Here is a 6,160-nt window from a genome sequence, read left to right as displayed (position 1 = left end):
GGGCCCTGCCCTGGGCCTGTGGCCACCCCATGGCTGGCCCAGCCCAGGGCCCATTGGCCTTCTAGATCCATAATCTACTGTCCAACTCAAATTGTCTCCAAGAGCAGGCAAATGACACCGTGGAAACTTTGGGTTGTTCTCCACATCCACCCCTTCTGTCCGAAAGCATCGCTGGGGGAAACAGAACCCCTTCCCTTCCTCCACACCTGTGACAGTATGCTTTGGAAGTGTAATCAGCTCCAAAACCATTCCATGGACACAGATAGGAGGGGATTCAGATGGTAGTGTTGCAGAAAGGCTCTTCTGGGCAGGTGAAGGGAAACTTAACACTCCACCTTGTTTACAACAGGTAGCAAGGGCCCCTGCTGGCCCACACTCTTTCCTAAATGAACTTAAGGGGTGACAGCATCACTAAATAGACACCTGACCTACCCTACACATATCTGCCAGCAAATCTGTCAGTACAGGCTGGGAAAACATCCTCTCTTCGCAATCCTCAAGGCACAAATGCCCCACAGTGAGTGCAGAACACCTCTGCTGCTTCAGCCTGTGCTTCAAAGACCTCTTGTGATGACACAAACACCACAGATCCTGGATTTCAGTTTGTCCCAGAATGCTGTGCAATAACACAAAGACAATTTATTATGTTTCATAGCAAAGCGAATACAGGAATATGAGTAATTAATGCAATTTTATCAGAGATGGAAACGGTTCGGAATTAAAGAGTCATTAAAGGCACATCTGGGAAGGGGCTTTGGAGAGAAAAATTGAACAGATATCACTGCTGGTATATATCCTGCACTTCTGAGCTGTGCGCAACTAGGAAAGAACAATTGCACATGGATAGCATTCCAGCAGGAGGCCTGTTTTATCTCACCAAAGCAGCTCAGCCAGAACACTTCCCCTCAGGCCCGTGCCCCTCTGACCAATGCTCCAGTTTGAGCCTGTGCCTGGCTCCCTCCACAAGGACCAAACTTAACAATAAACAACCCCCTCTGACACTAGTCAGTCTGCAAAGGCACAGAAATGCTGCTCCACTCATCAAACAGCAAATAAATGAACAGTTCCCAAGGCTGTCCCTTTGACAAGGCAGTTGGGAGCACTCCACAAGCTTTGCCCACCTCACCACCTCTCTCTGCTGGACTCCTCCTCACCCCATGCTTCTGATGATCCTCTTAAAACTGCAACCCACCACTGCCCTCCATCCACCACTGGCAACCAGCCCTCAGAAGAAAGTTTATTGTTCGAGCTACTCAAGCCTTCCAGCTTACAGGAATTATCCTCTCCTAGTTAAAGAAACGTGGGGTGAGCACGGCAGTCCTGAAACCTCGACACTTCATATTCAGCTGAGTAAATTGGAATGGTTAACACTGAGTTAACAAAAAACTCTCCCAATGCAAATGAAACCAAATAGCCCAAACTTCTGCCTACATCCCACACTTCCTTGTCTGATCCCAGGTCAGGGACTGGAAGCACAGGATCAGCACACACACAGAAGTATCCATGACAGACAGCCCACCTGATCCAGCCACTGCTGGATCAGTTCCTCGTTTTCATGTCATCCTGGGAAACTGAGAGCTCTGATCACAACATCAACATGTGTCAAAAATTCATTTCCACATCCCACAAACTGTCTCTCAAATAACACATCATGCTTCAAAAGAAATTCCAGGAGAATTTAATGCTCAGAACATTCCCATCAATTTATTAATGCAAAAGCTGAAATCAATTCTCGACATCATTATTTTAGTTTTGCTATGAAAATGAATTGAAAATATGGACCAGGTTTGTGCATTTCTTTCTCTGCATGGTAAATACATCAGCTCAATGCAGCCTCCTTTTATCTGGGGGACTGTGATGCAGTGGTTTCCACAGAGACTTTAGGGCACAGACTGCAGTTTGCCTGGGCCTCTACAGATAGTCTGGAGTGCAAATACAAGTGAAAAAACCTGACAGAAAGCAAGAATACCACTGTGTTCCTTAAATGTAGTTGCCCCTTAATGTATTATTACAACACAGAATCTACTGATCATAGAATTATAGAGTTCCACACTGCATTGGGTTGGAAGGCAATCCCTTGATTTTTTACCTTTTTTTGTCTTGTTCATGAAGAAAGACTGATCATTTGAGGTTTAATTCCATCAAAACCTGGCCTTGTTTTATTTTACTTTTAAACATTTTGGGCATCACTGAGGAGCTCACTTTAGTGAGAAGGCATAGCCATATCCCTTCAGGGTCTGGCTGTCTTTGGGGTGTCAGCACAGCACTTTGCAGCACCTCCAGTGCATTTGGGACACAGACAAGCAGAGCATCCATGTCCACCTCCTGCTGTGTCAGGAGCAGATAAAGCCTCCCAGGACACCCAAGAGATAGGAATGTTAATAATTCTCATGCTGAGGGTATTCAGGGCCTTGGCTGAAAAGATCATTTCATATCAAACAGATAACCAGAAAGAAACCAGACACCTCAATGACATCATCTCCATCCATGCCACTGCACCCACACAAGGGTTAAATGATTTTTGAGATCATTCCAGCCCCAAATGAGCTCAAGCTTGGCACGTACAAGATTAGAGGGGAGAAAAAAGGCCACTCTAAATTATGCTCAACAATGACACACTGCAGTTTCAGAAACTCAGGAACATAAATCAATATTAAGTTTCTGAGCTCTCTTGACAAGAAAAACCATCATATAATTACAGAATCAAATGAGAGATGAGTCCACGTTGTAAGTATTTGCAAGCAGGTTGATATCAGTCGTACTTTAGAAACAAATATCTCATTTACAAGCCAATTTGAGGAATATAAGCTGCCAAATTGAGCCTGAAGCCTGAAACCCAAAGTCTGCAGGAAGAAGCCAGTCCTCTAATTTCCTGCATGACTGGAGATACAGAAGTAAGACAAAGTGTCATTTTATTAAGGCTCAGAAAACATGCTTTTAAAAACTCAGGTGGGGTTTAATTCCTTGGCTTCCAGAGTTTTAGAAACCAACTCTTGCTTAAAACAGCCCAGTGCTGAAGCTTAATGGGCTGAAGGCAATCTGTGTTAATGAAGTCCACTCTGGAGTGGAGTGGATTTGCTTCTCTCAGTGCCTTTAGCTTGGAAATAGCCAATATTTCTTTCTTCACCTTATTATTAGTAACTGTGGGGATGAGAAATTATCGATCCATCTTAGCTGTCATCTTGTTTAAACTTCAGACTCCTCGTGTGCTCAAGGGACTTTTGCTGTTTGTCCTAATTTAAATAGTTCTTAGAACCTCAGAGGGATGAAACTGTTCCTCCCCTAATTATGCATTTCATGCCTTGCTAAACTCCTTAACAAAACTGAGCCAGTGTTTTGTCTCTGACAGGGAATTATTTGTGGGGAAAATCAGTGTGCATTTGAGTGGCTAAATTGAGAGTCAACCAAGCTAAAACCTCCTGATTTAAATAGCCACTGATTATCTTGAGCTGATCTTTCAAAGTAGCTACTATATGGAATTTCCATGCTCCTTCCTCTTGGAAGGGGACAACTGAGTATCACATCATCATCTTATTTATTTGGCTACTTCCCTGAATAAAAATAATATGAGGAAACAAGACCAGTCTGCTCATTATTTCCAAACATTTTCCCTGGGAAACAACCCAACATCAAAATATTTTATCATCACACTCCCAGCATCTAAAAATTTCTGCTTGTCTGGCTGTTTGTGGCTCCGTGCTGCCCTTCTCCTCAGACTTCTGCTGCTTCTAGACACAGCCACCAGCTTAAAATTGTCCTTTCTTGTCTCTAATAACACCCTCATGCCCAGGTGCTGAGCCCCTGGACCTGTGACACAATGACTTTCCTTTTCTCAAGGTATTTACAATTATATAGATTGCTTGAACATTTCTTTTAGCATTCATTTTAAAGCTCAAAGTGTTTAATCTGCCCTCCCTTCCTGTACATTAGAACCTCTCATTGCTTCTCATGCTTTTAGCAATTAATTTTAACAGTTCTTCTTTTTTTTCACCTCTGAATATGGTACAATACGGAATATGAATTCACAGCAGGCTGTATTCACCTGGTTAGTCCTCAGCTTTAAAGAGAAATACAAGAAAATACACGAACCAAAAAAGAAAAACCTTCATGTTCCCAGCTGTGACAGCAGCAGATCAATGTTTGCTGTGCCATCTTGACTTGAGTGTCTCTTCTATGATCATTTCTCCAATTTATATTCATTACAGAACACCTGCCAGATCTGTTACGCAAATTATTTGGTGTCCCTGTTGTATCCCCCAACTCCTTGTGCAATCAAAGCTCAAGTCTGCTTTGAGAATCACCACATAAAAAAAGATTGATTTTCATCTTGGAAATGTCAGACTTCTGCCTGTAATGCTCAGCTACATTTTTCAGGAGCAGTAAAGTTCAAAAAAGAGCCCCAGCCCTGACACATCTCTGACACATCATGATGGATGTGACAGTTCTGCTGCTTTACTGCCAGAAATGTCCTGCAACAGAATGAGGCAATCAATGAAGAATAATAAATCTATCCCAGAGCCCAGAACTATTTTTTGTACATGCAGAACAGCAGAAATGACACATTAGTTATACCTCTGGAGGTGATAAACCATCGCACTTTCTTTGCTATTACACAATTCGAGTTAAACAGTTTAATCTTGACCTATTTTATCTGCTCAACACTCCACCATCAAAACTCCCAATATGCATTTTTGGATTATTAATGTAGTGGATTAAAAATAAGAGGAAAAAAAGAGAGAGGGGGAGAGAATTGAAGACACACTTTCCAGTTAAAAGAAGAAGTTTTCTTACCATTTTTTCTGGTCCCTCTGTCAGTCAGGAGAACAACTGCTGCTCCAAAGGAATCTGCTGAATTACGTTCCCTTCGTCCTGGAACACATTGCTCCTGATTAATACTGACTCAAAAATTTTACCTTGAGCACACAGCACAAATACATTTCATTTCCCTTTTTTTTGAGAAGTCCCATGTTTGAGATAAATTGCAGCAAGTTTGGAAAAGTTAATTTGACGTGCATAAATCAAGGCTTTGCAGAGAAAGGATTGGTTTGATTTATAACCAATGCCTTTGAGTGCATTCTCCCACCTATCCTTCAAGTAACAGCCTTGATTTCAGCAAGAGGGAATATACTTCAAAATATGTATTTTCTGAGGTCATTTGACCACGCCACCAACAAAACAAGCCCAGCTGTGCCAGCTCAAACATGGTGATTTAAAATACATGAGTTCATTGCACATTTTCAGTACACAGGCTCAATAAATTTAAAAACTGTTGCAGGACTAGATTGATGGTTCCTTGTGCTTGTGTATGATTTCCGAAATGCATCCATGGATCACTGTCATAATTCAATTTCTCCCATTATTTTATACATTCATAAGCACACAGACAATATTTAATGCTGCAGTAACTGAGCTTGGATGAGGCAAAGCACATGGAACAAGCAGGTATGTGACTAAAGCTCACTAAAACCGGGAATTAGGAGGAATTCCAGGGCCAAAGAACTTCTCTTTATTCATTTGGCTTTTCCTATGCTGCAGTTTCAAAGGCAGGAACATCCTGGCACTCTCTTGCCCCCGAAGGGCACTGGCTGCATTTATAACCAGGCTGAGGAAGGAACAAGAAGCAAAGTTTCTTTTCCTTTTGTACAAACCTTTAATAAGTTCCTAAAACTGGAAGTCAGGCTCTGCCCTGGAGCGGTGGGGACCTGGCTGTGAGGAAACACTCAAGGTAGGGAATGAGTTTGGATGACACCAAAATCACTCCTGCTACCACTCGGTGGTAGCCCTTTGCTAAAAGGCTGCCCCTGAGGAGCCCCGTGAAATGTCAGATGCAGAAAATAAGAACAAAAAGCAGATTTCAGCGTGTCTGTGCTTGGGCACAAAGCAAAGTTACCACTTATTTTTGTGTGTGGCCTTGTTATCCCTGAAACCCCCTGGTCAGACACGGCTTTGCTCTCCTGGTTCTGGGAAAGAACAAATTCTCCCAGTCCACCCAAGGAAGCTACAGCAGGATCATGAGCCACTTCCCATGGATGATAAAACGTTCCCATGACAATCCCTCTCATCTCTGCATCTCATTGCTATTTCCAGCAAGCACAGCTTGGCTTTTTCCAAGTGAAATCAACAATGCACTTTCTGAGGAAATCAAAATTAGCAGGAGCAG

At 42.6% G+C, this 6,160-nt stretch overlaps 1 protein-coding gene across 1 annotated transcript in view; it reads right to left on the bottom strand.

Annotated features, from left to right (window-relative positions):
* The window catches only part of PCDH15 (protocadherin related 15), a 506,585-nt gene that overhangs the window by 331,179 nt on the left and 169,246 nt on the right, over positions 1-6,160 (bottom strand). Inside the window, exon 3 of the mRNA XM_042021638.1 lies at positions 4,792-4,869. The gene's annotated coding sequence lies outside the window, so the exon portion shown is untranslated. The remainder of the gene's footprint in view (positions 1-4,791; positions 4,870-6,160) is intronic.

This window comes from Corvus kubaryi, unplaced genomic scaffold (assembly GCF_017639235.1).
Source record: "Corvus kubaryi isolate FWS band 111438036 unplaced genomic scaffold, C.kubaryi_AGA036_p1.0 126, whole genome shotgun sequence".
NCBI classification, from domain to species: Eukaryota; Metazoa; Chordata; class Aves; order Passeriformes; family Corvidae; genus Corvus; species Corvus kubaryi.
Note: the sequence above shows the minus strand (reverse complement) of the source record. Positions and strands in the feature narration are given on the sequence as shown.